The sequence below is a fragment of the Pseudophryne corroboree genome (genome assembly GCF_028390025.1).
Source record: "Pseudophryne corroboree isolate aPseCor3 chromosome 3 unlocalized genomic scaffold, aPseCor3.hap2 SUPER_3_unloc_15, whole genome shotgun sequence".
NCBI lineage: Eukaryota > Metazoa > Chordata > Amphibia > Anura > Myobatrachidae > Pseudophryne > Pseudophryne corroboree.
The window spans coordinates 543,358-561,875 of record NW_026967503.1 but is presented as its reverse complement, the minus strand read 5'-3'; the positions used below and the strand labels follow the sequence as shown (position 1 = coordinate 561,875).

Here is an 18,518-nt window from a genome sequence, read left to right as displayed (position 1 = left end):
CATACGTCTCTTCTTCTCCCTCTATATCTTCTGCCTTCATATCAGTCACATACGTCTCTTCTTCTCTCCTTATATCTTCTGCCTTCATATCAGTCACATACGTCTCTTCTTCTCCCTCTATATCTTCTGCCTTTATATCAGTCACATACGTCTCTTCTTCTCCCTCTATATCTTCTGCCTTTATATCAGTCACATACGTCTCTTCTTCTGCCTCTGTATCTTCTGTCTTTATATCAGTCACATACGTCTCTTCTTCTCCCTCTATATCTTCTGTCTTTATGTCAGTCACATACGTCTCTTCTTCTCCCTCTATATCTTCTGCCTTTATATCAGTCACATACGTCTCTTCTTCTCCCTCTATATCTTCTACCTTCATATCAGTCACATACGTCTCTTCTCCCTCTATATCTTCTGCCTTTATATCAGTCACATACGTCTCTTCTTCTCCCTCTATATCTTCTGTCTTTATATCAGTCACATACGTCTCTTCTTCTCCCTCTGTATCTTCTGTCTTTATATCAGTCACATATGTCTCTTCTACTCCCTCTGTATCTTCTGCCTTTATATCAGTCACATACGTCTCTTCTTCTCCCTCTATATCTTCTGCCTGTATATCAGTCACATACGTCTCTTCTTCTCCCTCTATATCTTCTGCCTTTATATCAGTCACATACGTCTCTTTTTCTCCCTCTATATCTTGTATTTTAGTATTAGACAGACGTTCTACCTAAAAAACAAACAAACACTATTATAATATTTGCGTACAGTCAGATTAAACTGAGGTGAAACAGTATAATATCAGTGTATAATACACACACAGCTTCTCTACAGATCATATAGTGACAGTCACTTTGGTATATTGGTGAGACCCTAAATCCCACCTACTTGATCCTCCTGTGGGGTCCTGTGATTCTCCTCTGTACAATCCTGGGAATACAGAGGACGGGGACATCTCTCTGGGGTATCTCTGTTACTGGGTCCATCTGTAGGAGACACACATTGACTGAGTATAGTGTATATATGTGATTATCAGGTGATGTGTGTATATAGGGGACCCCATACCTGCTCTCCCCTGTACAATACATGACAGTCTCCTCTTACCCAGTGATGTGAGGGGCCGGAGATTCTCCATCATCATCGCCTTGTACAGACCCCTGTGTTCCTCTATATACTCCGCCTCCTGCAAGGAGACATAGACAGTGACATTCTGACACCTTATACACACCTGACACACACAGTGATAAAGTCATCACCCAGACACGTCCCCTGGTGTTACTGTATAATGCCCCATTCCCAGCAGTCACCTCTCCAGTCATCACCCAGACACATCCCCTGGTGTTACTGTATAATGCCCCATTCCCAGCAGTCACCTCTCCAGTCATCACCCAGACACATCCCCCGGTGTTACTGTATAATCCCCCATTTCCAGCAGTCACCTCTCCAGTCATAACCCAGACACATCCCCTGGTGTTACTGTATAATGTTCCATTCCCAGCAGTCTCCTCTCTAGTCATAACCCAGACACATCCCCTGGTGTTACTGTATAATGCCCCATTCCCAGCAGTCATCTCTCCAGTCATCAACCAGACACGTCCCCTACTGTTACTGTATAATGCCCCATTCCCAGCAGTCACCTCTCCAGTCACCACCCAGACACATCCCCCGGTGTTACTGTATAATGCCCCATTCCCAGCAGTCACCTCTCCAGTCATCACCCAGACACATTCCAGGTGTTACTGTATAATGCCCCATTCCCAGCAGTCACCTCTCCAGTCATCACCCAGACACGTCCCCTGGTGTTACTGTATAATGCCCCATTCAGGCACATCCCCTGGTGTTACTGTATAATACCGCATTCCCACCAGTCACCTCTCCAGTCATCACCAAGACACATCCCCTGGTGTTACTGTATAATGCCCCATTCAGACACATCCCCCGGTGTTACTGTATAATGTCCCATTCTCAGCAGTCACCTCTCCAGTCATCACCCAGACACGTCCCCTGGTGTTACTGTATAATGCCCCATTCCCAGCAGTCACCTCTCCAGTCATCACCCAGACACATCCCCCGGTGTTACTGTATAATCCCCCATTCCCAGCAGTCACCTCTCCAGTCATAACCCAGACACATCCCCTGGTGTTACTGTATAATGTCCCATTCCCAGCAGTCACCTCTCTAGTCATAACCCAGACACATCCACTGGTGTTACTGTATAATGCCCCATTCCCAGCAGTCATCTCTCCAGTCATCAACCAGACACGTCCCCTACTGTTACTGTATAATGCCCCATTCCCAGCAGTCACCTCTCCAGTCACCACCCAGACACATCCCCCGGTGTTACTGTATAATGCCCCATTCCCAGCAGTCACCTCTCCAGTCATCACCCAGACACATTCCGGGTGTTACTGTATAATGCCCAATTCCCAGCAGTCACCTCTCCAGTCATCACCCAGACACGTCCCCTAGTGTTACTGTATAATGTCCCATTCCCAGCAGTCACTTCTCCAGTCATCACCCAGACACGTCCCCTGGTGCTACTGTATAATACCCCATTCCCAGCAGTCACCTGTCCAGTCATGACCCAGACACATCCACCGGTGTTACTGTATAATTCCCCATTCCCAGCAGTCATCTCTCCAGTCATCATCCAGACACATCCCCTGGTGTTACTGTATAATGCCCCATTCCCAGCGGTCACCTCTCCAGTCATCACCCAGACACATCCCCTGGTGTTACTGTATAATGTCCCATTCCCAGCAGTCACCTCTCCAGTCATCACCCAGACACATCCCCCAGTGTTATTGTATAATGCCCCATTCCCTGCAGTCACCTCTCCAGTCATCACCCAGACACATCCCCTGGTGTTACTGTATAATGACCCATTCCCAGCAGTCACCTCTCCAGTTATCACCCAGACACGTCCCCTGGTGTTACTGTATAATGTCAAGGGTTCAGCTTGCTGGGGGTAGCTTGCGTGGAATTTAATAAGTGTGGAATTAAGAAGTGTGTTATCCGTAAAGTTAAAAAAAAACAGTTGAACAAACATTGAGCGCCATCAAGGAAAGGTAACTTACTTAAACAACTTATTCCTACACCACTTAACCCAACATTATCTCACAAACGACCACAGCATGTTCATCAAACTACTGTTTCTTATTTCAATTCTTGGAATTCTCACCAAATGTAGCAACATTCTACACACCCTAAAACTCACCCCTCTGTGCACATTACAGCTTCTATTCTCCACTCCCCTCTTCTAACCACTCATGAGCTTTATACTTACTTCTCTGCAAGTACTTTGACAACCACAATTGGCCACCAGAATAAACACTCGTGAACATCCACCAATATTTATCTCACTCTTCTGCTTTTATTAGCTGGTGCCATATCACCAAATCCAGGCCCCAACCACCTGTCCCTCTCACACTCAGCTGTCTCAAAACAACATAGAAATCCATCTAACCTCATAAATATCACGTCTCCTATCCCCCTCCAAGTCACTAAAATGTGGCTTATGGAATGCAAGCTCTGTTTGTAACATATTACCATCCATCCATGACCTCTTCATATCTCACAACTTTAATCTGCCGACTATAACAGAAACCTGGCTCACACAATCAGACACAGCCTCCCATGCAGCACTGTCACACGGTGGTTTCCACTACACACACACACACACACACACACACACACACACACACACACACACACACACACACACACACACACACACACACACCCAGGCCTGGTAATAGTAAAGGTGGTGGGGTTGGAATATTACTGTCCCAATTTTTCACATACACTGTTGTACCTCAGGTTCCATCACTCGCATTCACATCATTTGAAGTTCACTCTATCAGGATCCCCCCCCCCCCCCTTCTCTCTGCGTGTTGCAGCTATCTATTGCCCTCATGGGCAACTCGAACAACAATTTCTAGAAGATTTTTCTGCCTGGCTCCCTCACTTCCTCTCCTCTGACATCTCCACCATCATTATGGGTTGATTTCAATATAGCTCTTGACAGTCCACAATCTGTTCATGCCTCCAAACTCCTCTCTCTAATCTCCTCTCTTGGCCTCACCCAATGGTCTGACTCCTCTACTCATCAGGAAGGCCACTGCCTTGATCTTATGTTCACCAGGCTCTGCTCAGTTTCTGAATTCATTAACACTCCTTTCCCTCTCTCTAATCACAACCTGATCACCTTCACAATCTCTTCTATTACTCTAAATTCTATGACACTAAAACCTAGCAAGCCTCCTCTAACCTGCAGAAATACTAACAATATACATTTTTAACAACTTTCCACTTCTCTGCAACAACTGGTCTCACCAATCTCTACATTTATCACACCTGACACTGCTGTATCCCACCTGCACAAGACCCTAGAGAGTGCCCTTGATGAAGTGGCTCCAGCTACCCATCACACTCCACGTAGGCTTAGATGCCAACCGTGGCACTCTAAATCAACAAGACACCTACAAAAACTGTCACGTAAGGTAGAACGTCAGTGGCGGAAATCTCAGAATCCAAGTGACTTCCTCACATATAAGACCACCTACCACTCCTATCATCAGGCCCTGGACACTACCAAACAAACATATTTCCAATCTCTCATGTCTTCTCATGCCACCAACCCCAAGCGACTTTTTAATACATATAAATCACTTCTTTACCCTCCCTCACTTCCCCCACTAGCTACTATCAGTGCACAAGAACTTGCTTCCTACTTCAAGGATAAGATTGATAAAATCCGAGATGAAATGGTACGCTCTTCCTCAGCCAGTGACCTGCTCAATTCCCTACCTGAACCCTCTGGCACTTTCTCTTCATTTGATCCCACAAGTGAAGATGAAGTATCAACACTCTTTCCATCCTCCTACTCCACTACCTCTCCTCTTGATCCTATACCCTCACAAGTCAGTAAAACTTTGTCTTCTGTGCTTATCCCAACCTTAACTAAAATCTGTAATCTCTCTCTCTACTGGTATCTTTCCTTCTCTGTTTAAGCATGCAGTGATTACTCCCATTCTAAAAAAATACAACTCTGACCCAAACACACTCTCTAACTACCGTCCCATTTCTCAGCTACCAGGTCCCTCAAAGCTACTTGAGAGACTTGCCTACACTCGCCTTGCACACATTCTTAACTCCCACAACTTATTAGACCCACTTCATTCAGGCTTTCATGCCCAACACTCCACAGACACTGCACTGACCAAAGATCTGCTAGATCTAAAGCCCATTACACACTACTCATTCTTCTAGATCTATCTGCTGCTTATGACACTGTTGCCCTCTCCTGGTTCTCATCCTACCTATCTAATCGCTCTTTCAGTGTTCACTTCTCTGATTCTACCTCTTCTTCTCTACATCTATCAGTTGGAGTACCGCAAGGCTCAGTCTTGGGTCCTCTGCTGTTCTCAGTCTGTACCTCATCTCATTGCTGGGTGATCATATCATACAACCCATTAAGAACCTAGCAATCTGGTGGACCATTATGCAACAGGTAGTATCTATCCTTGTGTATCAATGCCTATTCCCCCATATATTGTAAGCATGCAAGCAGGGCCTTCCTACCTCTATGTCTGTCTGTTTTTACCCAGTTTTGTTCTATTACTGTTATTTTAATTGTAAAGCGCAACGGAATATGCTGCGCTATATAAGAAACTGCTAATAAATAAATAAATATTAAAATAAATACAACACAGGCCGCTGCCCCTGTATAGTATGACAATACAGTCCACTCCCCCTGTATACTATGACAGCACAGGAAGCTACGCCTGTATATTATGACAACACAGGCCGCTCCCCCTGTATACTATGACAGTACAGGATGCTATCCCTGTATATTATGACAACACAGGCCACTCCCCCTGTATACTATGACAGTACAGGATGCTAACCCTGTATATTATGACAACACAGGCCGCTCCCTCTGTATATTATGACAACACAGGCCGCTCCCCTGTATACTATGACAGCACAGGATGCTACCCATGTATATTATAGCAACACAGGCCGCTCCCCTTGTATACCATGACAGCACAGGATGCTACCCCTGTATATTATAGCAACATAGGCCGCTCCCCTTGTATACTATGACAGCACAGGATGCTACCCCTGTATATTATGACAACACACGCCACTCCTTCTGTATAGAAAGCCAATACTTGCCACTCACCCTATATAATAATAGTAACAAGACACCACAGGCCCCTCCGCCTGTATATTATGACAACACAGGTCGCTCCCCTTGTATACTATGACAGTACAGGAAGCTACCCCTGTATATTATGACAACACAGGCCACTCCTTCTGTATAGAAAGACAATCCATGCCACTCAACCTATATAATAATAGAAACAAGACACCACAGGCCCCTCCTCCTGTATATTATGACCACAGGTCACTCCCCTTGTATACTATGACAGTACAGGAAGCTACCCCTGTATATTATGACAACACAGGCCACTCCTTCTGTATAGAAAGACAATCCATGCCGCTCAACCTATATAATAATAGAAACGAGACACCACATGCCCCTCCTCCTGTATATTATGACCACAGGTCACTCCACTTGTATACTATGACAGTACAGGATGCTACCCCTGTATATTATGACAACACAGGCCACTCCTTCTTTATATAAAGACAATACATGTCACTCACCCTATATAATAATAGGAACAAGACACCACAGGCCCCTCCGCCTGTATATTATGGCAACACAGGTCGCTCCTCCTGTATACTATGACGGTACAGGACGCTACCCCTGTATATTATGCCACTACCCCTGTATACAATGACGGAACAGGATGCTACCCCTGTATATTATGACAACACAGACCACTCACCCTGTATACTCTGACAGCACATGATGCTACCGCTGTATATTATGTTAACACAGGCCGCTACCCCTGTATACTATGACAACACAGGCTGCTACCTCTGTATATTATAGCAACACAGGCCGCTCCCCCTGTATACTATGACAGCACATGATGCTACCGCTGTATATTATGTTAACACAGGCCGCTACCCCTGTATACTATGACAACACAGGCTGCTACCTCTGTATATTATAGCAACACAGGCCGCTCCCCCTGTATACTATGACAGCACAGGATGCTACCCCTGTATACTTTGACAGCACAGGCCGCTCCCCCTGTATACAATGACGGCACAGGATGATATCCCTCTATATTATGACAATACAGGCCGCTCCCCTTGTATACTATGACAGCACAGGAAGCTACCCCTGTATATTATGACAATACAGGCCGCTCCCCCTGTATACTATGACAGCACATGATGCTATCACTGTATATTATGAAAACACAGGCCGCGCCCCCTGTATACTATGAAAGCACAGGATGCTACCCCTGTATATTACAGCAACACAGGCCGCTCCCCCTGTATACTATGACAGCACAGGATGCTCCCCCTGTATACAATGACAGCACAGGCCACTCCTTCTGTATAGAAAGCCAATACATGCTGTTCACCCTATATAATAATAGTAACAAGACACCACAGGCTGCTCCCCCTGTATACTATGACAGCACAGGCCGCTCCCCCTGTATACAATGACGGCACAGGATACTTCCCCTGTATATTATGACAATACAGGCCGCTCCTTCTGTATAGAAAGCCAATACATGCTGCTCACCCTATATAATAATAGTAACAAGACACTACAGGCCCCTCCCCCTGTATACTATGACAGCACAGGCCAGCCCCCTGTATTCAATGACGGCACAGAATGATAACCCTGTATATTATGACAATACAGGCCACTACTCCTGTATACTATGACAGTACAGGACGCTGCCCCTGTACATTATGCTACTACCCCTGTACACAATGATGGCACAGGATACTACCCCTGTATATTATGACAACACAGGCCGATCCACCTGTATACTATGACAGCAGATGATGCTACCCCTGTATATTATGTAAAGACAGGCCACTCCCCCTGTATACTATGACAGCACATGATGCTACCCCTGTATATTATGTTAATACAGACCGCTCCCCCTGTATACTATGACAGCCCATGATGCTACCCCTGTATATTATGAAAACACAGGCCACTCCTCCTGTATTCTATGACAACACAGGCTGCTACCCTGTATATTTTAGCAACACAGGCCGCTCCCCCTGTATACAATGACAGCACAGGCCACTCCTTCTGTATAGAAAGCCAATACATGCTGCTCTCTCTATATAATAATAGTAACAAGACACCACAGGCCCCTCCCCCTGTATACTATGACAGCACAGGCCGCTCCCCCTGTATTCAATGACGGCACAGAATGATACCCCTGCATATTATGACAATACAGGCCGCTCCCCCTGTATACTATGACAGCACAGGATGCAACCACTGTATATTATGACAACACAGGCCGCTCCTCCTGTATACTATGACAGCACAGGATGCTACCCCTGTATACTATGACAGCACAGGCCACTCCTTCTGTATAGAAAGCCAATACATGCTGCTCTCCCTATATAATAACAGTAACAAGTCACCACAGGTTGCTCCCCCTGTATACTATGACAGCACAGGCCGCTCCTCCTGTATACAATGACAGCACAGGCCACTCCTTCTGTATAGAAAGCCAATACATGCTGCTCTCCCTATATAATAATAGTAACAAGACACCACAGGCCCCTCCCCCTGTATACTATGACAGCACAGGCTGCTCCCCCTGTATTCAATGACGGCACAGAATGATACCCCTGCATATTATGACAATACAGGCCGCTCCCCCTGTATACTATGACAGCACAGGATGCAACCACTGTATATTATGACAACACAGGCCGCTCCTCCTGTATACTATGACAGCACAGGATGCTACCCCTGTATACTATGACAGCACAGGCCACTCCTTCTGTATAGAAAGCCAATACATGCTGCTCTCCCTATATAATAACAGTAACAAGTCACCACAGGTTGCTCCCCCTGTATACTATGACAGCACAGGCCGCTCCTCCTGTATACAATGACAGCACAGGATGCTATCCCTGTATATTATGATAATACAGGCCGCTCCCCCTGTATACTATGACAGCACAGGATGACAACACAGGCCGCTCCTCCTGTATACTATGACAGCACAGGATGCTACCCCTGTATATTATGACAATACAGGCCGCTCCCCCTGTATACTATGACAGCACAGGATGCTACCCCTGTATATTATGACAACATATGCTGCTCCCCTGAATATTAATACAACACAGGCCGCTCCCTCTGTATAGTACAATGCCAAAGGACACAACACCTGTATTGTTCCGTTTATGGAAATACAATAACGGAGGGGTCAGCGCCACCTGTATTACGGTAATGGCGGGGTCTGAGTCAGCACAGGATGCTACCCCTGTATACAATGACAGCACAAGCCACTCCTTCTGTATAGAAAGCCAATACATGCGGCTCACCCTATATAATAATAGTAACAAGACGCCACAGGCCCCTCCCCCTGTATACTATGACAGTACAAGACGCTACCCCTGTATATTATGACAATACAGGCCACAACTCCTGTATACTATGACAGCACAGGACGCTGCCCCTGTACATTATGCTACTACCCCTGTATACAATGATGGCACAGGATACTACCCCTGTATATTATGACAACACAGGCCGCTCCACCTGTATACTATGACAGCAGATGATGCTACCTCTGTATATTATGTAAACACAGGCCGCTCCCCCTGTATACTATGACAGCACATGATGCTACCCCTGTATATTATGTTAATACAGACCGCTCCCCCTGTATACTATGACAGCACATGATGCTACCCCTGTATATTATGAAAACACAGGCCACTCCTCCTGTATTCTATGACAACACAGGCTGCTACCCTGTATATTTTAGCAACACAGGCCGATCCCCCTGTATACAATGACAGCACAGGCCACTCCTTCTGTATAGAAAGCCAATACATGCTGCTCTCTCTATATAATAATAGTAACAAGACACCACAGGCCCCTCCCCCTGTATATTATGACAGCACAGGCTGCTACCCCTGTATACAATGACAGCACAGGATGCTACCCCTGTATACAATGACAGCACAGGCCACTCCTTCTGTATAGAAAGCCAATACATGCTGCTCTCCCTATATAATAATAGTAACAAGACACCACAGGCCCCTCCCCCTGTATATTATGACAGCACAGGCCGCTCCATCTGTATTCAATGATGGCACAGAATGATACCCCTGTATATTATGACAATACAGGCCGCTCCCCCTGTATACTATGACAGCACAGGATGCAACCACTGTATATTATGACAACACAGGCCGCTCCTCCTGTATACTATGACAGCACAGGATGCTACCCCTGTATACTATGACAGCACAGGCCACTCCTTCTGTATAGAAAGCCAATACATGCTGCTCTCCCTATATAATAACAGTAACAAGTCACCACAGGTTGCTCCCCCTGTATACTATGACAGCACAGGCCGCTCCTCCTGTATACAATGACAGCACAGGATGCTACCCCTGTATATTATGACAATACAGGCCGCTCCCCCTGTATACTATGACAGCACAGGATGACAACACAGGCCGCTCCTCCTGTATACTATGACAGCACAGGATGCTACCCCTGTATATTATGACAATACAGGCCGCTCCCCCTGTATACTATGAAAGCACAGGATGCTATATATTATTATTATGACAACATATGCTGCTCCCCTGAATATTAATACAACACAGGCCGCTCCCTCTGTATAGTACAATGCCAAAGGACACAACACCTGTAATGTTCCGTTTATGGAAATACAATAACGGAGGGGTCAGCGCCACCTGTATTACGGTAACGGCGGGGTCTGCGCCACCTGTATTACGGCAACAGCGTGGTCTGCGCCACCTGTATTACGGTAACTCCAGGGTCTACGCCGCTTGTATTACGGTAACGCCTGGGTTTGCGCCACCTGTATTACGGTAACAGCGGGGTCTGCACCTCCTGTATTACGGTAACGGCGGGGTCTGCGCCACTGTATTACAGTAACGGCGGGGTCTGCGCCACTGTATTACGATAATGGCGGGGTCGGCGCCACCTATATTACGGTTACGGCAGGGGCTGCGCCACCTTAATTACAGAAACGGCAGGGGCTGCGCCACCTGTAATACGGTAACGGCGGGGTTTGCGACGCCTGTATTACGGTAATGGCGGGGTCTGCGCCACAGTATTACGGTAACGGCGGGATCTCCACCACCTGTATTAAGGTAACGGCGGGGTCTGCGCCACCTGTATTACTGTAACACCGGGGTCTGAGCCACCTGTATTACGGTAACGGCCGGGTCTGCGCCACCGGTATTACGGTAACGCCGGGTTCTGCGCTACCTGTATTACGGTAACGGCGGGATCTGCACCACCTGTATTACGGTAATGGCGGGATCTGCACCACCTGTATTACGGTAACTCCGGGGTCTGCGCCACCTGTATTACTGTAACGCCGGGGTCTGAGCCACCTGTATTACGGTAACGGCCGGGTCTGCGCCACCGGTATTACGGTAACGCCGGGTTCTGCGCTACCTGTATTACGGTAACGGCGGGATCTGCGCCCTCCTTTATTACGGTAATGGCGGGGTCTGCTACAACTGTATTACGATAACGGGCGGGTCTGCGCCACTTGTATTACGGTAATGGCGGGGTCTGCACCACCTGTATTACGGTAACGCCGGGGTCTGCGCCACCTGTATTACGGTAACGGCGGGGTCTGGCCACCTGTATTACGGTAACGGCGGGGTCTGCGACGCCTGTATTACGGTAATGGTGGGGTCTGTGACGCCTGTATTACGGTAACGGCGGGGTCTGTGCCACCTGTATTACGGTAACAGCTGGGTCTGCGTCACCTGTATTACGGTAACGGCGGGGTCTGTGACGCCTGTATTACGGTAACGGCGGGGTCTGCACCACCTGTATTACGGTAACGGCGGAGTCTGCTCCACCTGTATTACGGTAACGGCGGGGTCTGCGCCACCTGTATTACAGTAATAGGACACTAGAGTGTCAGCCACTTGTACAGGGATAATGCAGCACCAGTGGCTGCTCCAGCTGCACTATAACAAGGCACCAGAGGCTGCTCCCCCTGTAGTACAGAACCTGACACCAGAGCTGCTCAGCCTATAGAATAATAATAATAATATCATTACCTGCTGCCAGACACAGCAATGGCTGCTCTCTGCTCCTGCTGCCTTGTGGGAATGATAGAAGGAAGGCGGAGCTCAGACCTGGGGAAAATGGCCGCCGCTCCTGACGTCATTACACGGCCAGGGAACCTATTGCTGCTGCAGTTGATGCCGGACTGGTCTACCATAAAATGGCCGCCGGACTCCTGCACTGAGGACTTTTATGGTTTTTGTCATTACTGGGGGCGGAGCTGCGGGCGGGGTGAAGGAGGGGAGGGGCCAATAACCAGGAAGCAGCTTTTGCCAATCATGCCCTACTTCCTATCTGTGCGTTCCACCTTACTTCCGGATTGTGCGTTCCACATACAGGAAGTGAGTTTTCATCGACTGCTGCAGCCTTCCAGTGTCCGTTGAGATCAGGTAATGGCGTCTTACTATACAGGGGGAGCAGCCTGTAGTGTCCTGATATTATTATTAAACAGGTGGAGCAGCCATTTGTGTCCTGTTATTATTACTATACAGGGGGAGCAGCCTGTGGTGTCCTATTATTATTATTATACAGGAGGAGCAGCCTTTGGTGTCCTGTTATTGTTGTTGTTATTATTATTATTATCATTATAATAATACAGGGGGAGCAGCCTGTGGTGTCCTGTTATTATTATTATTATTATTATTATTATTATTATTATTATACAGAGGGAGCGGCGTGTGGTGTCCTGTTTTTATTATTATACAGGTGGAGCGGCCTGTTGTGTCCTATTATTATTATAGATGGGGAGCTACTTGTAGTGTCCTATTATATTTTTACTGGTGGAGCAGCCTGTTGTGTGATTTTATTATTAATATAAAGGGAGAGCAGAATGGGGTGTGCTGTTGTTATTAGTGTTATACAGGGGGAGCAGGTTTTTGTGTACAGTTATTATTATACAGGGACAGCATCTTGTGGTGTCCTGGTATTATTATTATTATACATTGGGAGTGATGGTGATGTCCTACAATACAGGAGGAATGGTCTGTGGTGTCCTGCTTTTAAATACATTTGTTATTATTTTTTTTATTGGGGTGCAGCCTTTAGTGTCGTTGTTATTATTATTATTACTACAGGTTGAGTATCCCATATCCAAATATTCGGAAATACAGACTTTTTTTGAGTGAGAGTGAAATAGTGAAACCTTTCTTTTTTGATGGCTCAATGTACACAAACTTTGTTCAATGCACAAAGTTATAAAACAATATTGGCTAAAATGACCTTCAGGCTGTGTGTATAATGTGTATATGTAACATAAATGCGTTCTGTGCTTAGACTTGGGTTCCATCACCATGATATCTCATTATAGTATGCAATTATTCCAAAATACGGAATAATCCGATATCCAAAATACCTCTGGTCCCAAGCATTTTGGATAAGGGATACTCTGGGGATTGAAAATATTGCTCAAAATCTAGGATGTATTAAAGCAGAGACCATAATATCCCTGGCATGTGTAACAGATGATAATTGGAGCAGTATGAAGCAAATGTATATCAGACTTCTGGGAGTGTCACAGTGACATAACATATCTATAATAATAATACAGGAACATGACTGGGGAGGTGAGGGGATCTGGGAGTATCACAGTGACGTCACTTATATCTATAGTAATAATACAGGGACATGACTGGGGAGGTGATAGGTTCTGGGAGTATCACAGTGACGTCACTTATATCTATAGTAGTAATAATACAGGGACATGAGTGGGGAGGTGAAGGGATCTGGGAATATCACAGTAACATCACTTATATCTATAATAATACAGGGACATGACTGGGGAGGTGAGGGAATCTGGGAGCATCATAGTGACATCACTTATCTCTATAGTAATAATACAGAGACATGACTGGGGAGGTGAGGGGATCTGGGAGCGTCACATTTACATTACTTATATCTGTAGTAATAATACAGGAATATGACTAGGGAGGTGATGGGATCTGAGACCATCACAGTGACATCACTTATATCTGTAGTTATAGTACAGTTACATGACTGGGGAGGCGAAGGGATCTAGGAGTGTCATTATGACATCACTTATATCTATAGTTATAATACAGAGATATGACGTGTCTGGGGAGGTGAAGGGATCTGGGAGTATTTGCAGCGATATTGATGTCTCCCCCATTTCGCAGGGTTACACAGTAGTGAAGAAGATCTCTGGTGAGTGTGAGACACCCAGCAGCCATCCTCGTGTGTCAGGTGGACTAAGCAGGACCCACAACCCCATCACAGTGCCTCCACCTCACTCACTGATACATGAGAGAGACAGTGACCAGAAGATCCTGGAACTCAACAACAAGATCATTCAGCTGCTGACAGGAGAGGTGACTGCTGGGAATGGGACATTATACAGTAACACCAGGGGACATGTCTTGGTGATGACTGAAGAGGTGACTGCTGGGAATGGGACATTATACAGTAACACCAGGGGATGTGTCTCGGTGATGACTGGAGAGGTGACTGCCGGGACTGGGGCATTATACAGTAATACCGGGGGACGTGTCTGGGTGATGACTGGAGAGGTGACTGCTGGTAATGGGGCATTATACAGTAACACCGGGGATGTGTCTGGGTGATGACTGGAGAGGTGACTGCTGGGAATGGGACATTATACAGTAACACCTTGGGATGTGTCTGGGTGATGTCTGGAGAGGTGACTGCTGGGAATGGGGCATTATACAATAACACCAGGGAATGTGTCTGGGTGATGACTGGAGAGGTGACTGCTGGGAATGGGGTATTATACAGTAACACCAGGGAATGTGTCTGGTTGATGACTGGAGAGGTGGCTGCTGGGAATTGGACATTATACAGTAACACCAGGTGATGTGTCTGGGTGATGACTGGAGAGGTGACTGCCGGGAATGGGGCATTATACGGTAACACCGGGGGATGTGTCTGGGTGATGACTGGAGAGGTGACTGCTGGGAATGGGGCATTATACAGTAACACCAGGGGATGTGTCTCGGTGATGACTGGAGAGGTGACTGCCGGGACTGGGGCATTATACAGTAATACCGGGGGACGTGTCTGGGTGATGACTGGAGAGGTGACTGCTGGGAATGGGGCATTATACAGTAATACCGGGGGACGTGTCTGGGTGATGACTGGAGAGGTGACTGCTGGGAATGGGGCATTATACAGTAACACCGGGGATGTGTCTGGGTGATGACTGGAGAGGTGACTGCTGGGAATGGGACATTATACAGTAACACCTTGGGATGTGTCTGGGTGATGTCTGGAGAGGTGACTGCTGGGAATGGGGCATTATACAATAACACCAGGGAATGTGTCTGGGTGATGACTGGAGAGGTGGCTGCTGGGAATGGGACATTATACAGTAACACCGGGGGATGTGTCTGGGTGATGACTGGAGAGGTGACTGCTGGGAATGGGACATTATACAGTAACACCAGCGGATGTGTCTGAGTGATGACTGGAGAGGTGACTGCTTTGAATGGGACATTATACAGTAACACCAGGGGACATGTCTGGGTGATGACTGGAGAGGTGACTGCCGGGAATGGGGCATTATACAGTAACACCGGGGGATGTGTCTGGGTGATGACTGGAGAGGTGACTGCTGGGAATGGGGCATTATACAGTAACACCAAGGAATGTGTCTGGGTGATGACTGGAGAGGTGCCTGCTGGGAATGGGGCATTATACAATAACACCAGGAGATGTGTCTGGGTGATGACTAGAGAGGTGACTGCTGGGAATGGGACATTATACAGTAACACCGGGGGATGTGTCTGGGTGATGACTGGAGAGGTGATTGCTGGGAATGGGGCATTATACAGTAACACCAGCGGATGTGTCTGGATGATGACTGGAGAGGTGACTGCTGGGAATGGGACATTATACAGTAACACCGGGGGATGTGTCTGGGTGATGACTGGAGAGGTGACTGCTGGGAATGGGACATTATACAGTAACACCAGCGGATGTGTCTGAGTGATGACTGGAGAGGTGACTGCTTTGAATGGGACATTATACAGTAACACCAGGGGACATGTCTGGGTGATGACTGGAGAGGTGACTGCCGGGAATGGGGCATTATACAGTAACACCGGGGGATGTGTCTGGGTGATGACTGGAGAGGTGACTGCTGGGAATGGGACATTATACAGTAACACCAGGGGATGTGTCTGGGTGATGACTGGAGAGGTGCCTGCTGGGAATGGGGCATTATACAATAACACCAGGAGATGTGTCTGGGTGATGACTGGAGAGGTGACTGCTGGGAATGGGACATTATACAGTAACACCAGCGGATGTGTCTGGGTGATGACTGGAGAGGTGACTGCTGGGAATGGGACATTATACAGTAACACCGGGGGATGTGTCTGGGTGATGACTGGAGAGGTGATTGCTGGGAATGGGGCATTATACAGTAACACCAGCGGATGTGTCTGGATGATGACTGGAGAGGTGACTGCTGGGAATGGGACATTATACAGTAACACCGGGGGATGTGTCTGGGTGATGATTGGAGAGGTGACTGCTGGGAATGGGACATTATACAGTAACACCGGGGGATGTGTCTGGGTGATGACTGGAGAGGTGATTGCTGGGAATGGGGCATTATACAGTAACACCAGCGGATGTGTCTAGATGATGACTGGAGAGGTGACTGCTGGGAATGGGACATTATACAGTAACACCAGGAGATGTGTCTGGGTGATGACTAGAGAGGTGACTGCTGGGAATGGGACATTATACAGTAACACCGGGGGATGTGTCTGGGTGATGACTGGAGAGGTGACTGCTGGGAATGGGACATTATACAGTAACACCAGCAGATGTGTCTGAGTGATGACTGGATAGGTGATTGCTGGGAATGGGGCATTATACAGTAACACCAGCGGATGTGTCTGGATGATGACTGGAGAGGTGACTGCTGGGAATGGAACATTATACAGTAACACCAGGGGATGTGTCTGGGTGATGACTGGAGAGGTGATAGCTGGGAATGGGACATTATACAGTACACCAGGGGATGTGTCTGGGTGATGACTGGAGAGATGACTGCTGGGAATGGGATATTATACAGTCACACCAGGGAACGTGTCTGGGTGATGACTGGAGAGGTGACTGCCGGGAATGGGGCATTATATAGTAACACCAGGGGACGTGTCTGGGTGATGACTGGTGAGGTGACTGCTGGGAATGGGGCATTATACAGTAACACAAGGAGATGTGTCTGGGTGATGACTGGAGAGGTGAGTGCTGGGAATGGGGCATTATACAGTAACACAAGGAGATGTGTCTGGGTGATGACTGGAGAGGTGAGTGCTGGGAATGGGACATTATACAGTAATACCAGGAGATGTGTCTGGGTGATGACTGGAGAGGTGACTGCTGGGAATGGGAGATTATACAGTAACACCGGGGGATGTGTCTGGGTGATGACTGGAGAGGTGACTGCTGGGAATGGGACATTATACAGTAACACCAGGGGATGTGTCTGGGTGATGACTGGAGAGGTGACTGCTGGGAATGGGACATTATACAGTAACACCAGGGGGGATGTATCTGGGTGATGACTGTATCACTGTGTGTGTCGGGTTCCTATAAGGTGTCAGGATGTCACTGTCTATGTCTCCATGCAGGAGGGGGAGTATATAGAGGAACACAGGGGTCTGTACAAGGACGTGATGATGGAGAATCACCGGCCCCTCACATCACTGGGTAAGAGGAGACTGTCATGTATTGTACAGGGGAGAGCAGGTATGGGGGCCCCTATATACACACATCATCTGATAATCACATATATACACTGTACTCAGTCACTGTGTGTCTCCTACAGATGGGCCCAGTAACAGAGATACCCCAGAGAGATGTCCCCGTCCTCTGTATTCCCAGGATTGTACAGAGGAGAATCACAGGATCCCTCAGGAGGATCAGGTAGGTGGGATTTAGGGTCTCCCCAATATACCAAAGTGACTGTCACTATATGATCTGTAGAGAAGCTGTGTGTCTTATACACTGATATTATACCGTTTCACCTCAGTTTAATCACTACGCAAATGCCATTGGATTTTCTGCAGTGGGATACACTGGGCTCCACAAGGATTAACATCGGGTGTAGAGTAGGATCTTGATCCGAGGCACCAACAGGCTCAGAGCTTTTGACTGTTCCCAAGATGCACAGCGCTGCCTCCTCTATAGCCCCGCCTCCTCTATAGCCCCGCCTCCTCTATAGCCCCGCCTCCTCTATAGCCCCGCCTCCTCTATAGTCCCGCCTCCGTGCACAGGAGCTCAGTCTGTAAGTTGGAGTCTTGCAGTAAGCAGGCACATAACAGGGGGG

At 47.4% G+C, this 18,518-nt stretch overlaps 2 long non-coding RNA genes across 2 annotated transcripts; one reads left to right on the top strand and one right to left on the bottom strand.

Moving 5' to 3' along the window:
- Positions 1-891: 891 nt before the first annotated feature.
- Positions 892-12,256, bottom strand: LOC134983433 (uncharacterized). The gene is made up of 3 exons (XR_010191640.1): positions 12,199-12,256; positions 1,102-1,180; positions 892-983 (listed from the first exon to the last, which is right to left on the bottom strand). It is a non-coding gene; the product is annotated as an uncharacterized LOC134983433 (long non-coding RNA).
- A 279-nt stretch (positions 12,257-12,535) lies between these two features.
- On the top strand, positions 12,536-17,893 carry LOC134983436 (uncharacterized). The gene is made up of 3 exons (XR_010191641.1): positions 12,536-12,594; positions 14,338-14,529; positions 17,821-17,893. It is a non-coding gene; the product is annotated as an uncharacterized LOC134983436 (long non-coding RNA).
- Positions 17,894-18,518: the final 625 nt, after the last annotated feature.